General features: G+C 35.4%; 1 non-coding gene across 1 annotated transcript; it reads right to left on the reverse strand.

Annotated features, from left to right (window-relative positions):
* Positions 1–1,099: 1,099 nt before the first annotated feature.
* LOC129541869 (U6 spliceosomal RNA) lies at positions 1,100–1,202 on the reverse strand. The gene has a single exon (XR_008682924.1). It is a non-coding gene; the product is annotated as a U6 spliceosomal RNA (small nuclear RNA).
* Between the last annotated feature and the right edge of the window lie 246 nt (positions 1,203–1,448).

Consider the following 1,448-nt stretch of genomic DNA (forward strand, 5'->3'; position numbering starts at 1 on the left):
TGATTCTAGGGAATTCGCTGATGGTCTAGTGGTAAGAACTACATGCTTTTATTGCCCTGGACCAGGGAACTAAGATCCACAAACTACTCAGCAAAAAAAAAAAAAAAGATTCTATAACTCCATTAGTTCATCTTCATTTTTTCAGTTAGCATTCTACTATAAGCAAGATCTTTCCCTTATCTCTTATTTATTTATATATTATCATCAGTTAAAAATAAAACCTCATCAGTTCTTATTTTATTTAATAGGTTATTGTTATTTTATTTAATCCATTATTGTCATTGTTCATTTTATTGTTCAACTTGTCCTAGATTTGGCTGTTGAGACCCCCTTTAAGCTAGCTTCTGTGTCCTTTTGACACATGCTCATTTTTTTACTTTTTAGGTTTTCCTAGCTTTCTGGTATAATACAGTACAGTGTCCCACATTCATCTTGTATTTTCCCTGTCTAGCCTTGGAAATCGTCCCTCTCTCTGAAAGAGCACTGCTTTTAGTGGGGAATGGTATTTAGAAGCCAAGACCTGGGCACCAGGTGTATCCATTGCTACTGGGGAGTAATTTCTTCTAGGCCCTTTAAGTTAACAGAGCCAAGGAGGAAAGGCAACTTAAAATAGTTCAACTATTTTTAATCATGAATTCAGTACTGGGTACCTCTGACTCCAGTTCAACACCACAGGGTTCTTTCTCCCATTCCTAATTTGCATCTCCCTTTTCCCACAGTTAAAAACTCTGGCTCTCAACAGCACTGATGTCTTTTTTTTTCTCATTTGTTCAGTGTTATGATACACACCAAATAGTTTCAGAATTGCTATATTTATTCCACTAAAGAAAAAACCCCAACAATCTATTAAATATGGCTCAATATTTGTCTGCAGTTTTGTTTTTATACTAAAGGAATATAGTCAAAATACTGTGTTCAAAAGTTATCTGGATTAGTTTTTTATTTTCCCTCGGAGTGGTTATATTACTTATGTAAATATAGTTAAGTTTATTTCTGTCTGTTTATGTTCAGTTTTAGGATCCCTTTCATCCTTGTGGATTCAATTTCCTTTTTTGAATATGTGAAAGCTGACATTGTCCAAAAGTCAAATTCAAACACAAAACACACAGAACACTTCACGAATTTGTGTGTTATCTGTATGTAGGAGTTATACCAATTTTCTCTGTATTGTTCCAGTCTTACTATACATGCTGTCAAAGCAAGAACACCTCCAATTAATTTTTCAACCTATGTGATGCTATTGAAGTGTGGGCCCCTTCTCCCACACACACACCCTTCACTGAAACTGCTCTTGTCAAAGGCATCAGTGACTAATATTTTTCTATCCTCATCATAGTGGACTCTCCACACTCTAAGTAAACCTCTCCAATATTCTTGAAACAGTGTCTTCTCTTGGTTTTTGTTATCCTACTCTTCTGGCTTTCCTTTCTTTTCATAGGCCTCTCCTC

Source organism: Moschus berezovskii, chromosome 4 (assembly GCF_049115385.1).
Source record: "Moschus berezovskii isolate FMDL1 chromosome 4, NW_MosBer_1.0, whole genome shotgun sequence".
NCBI lineage: Eukaryota > Metazoa > Chordata > Mammalia > Artiodactyla > Moschidae > Moschus > Moschus berezovskii.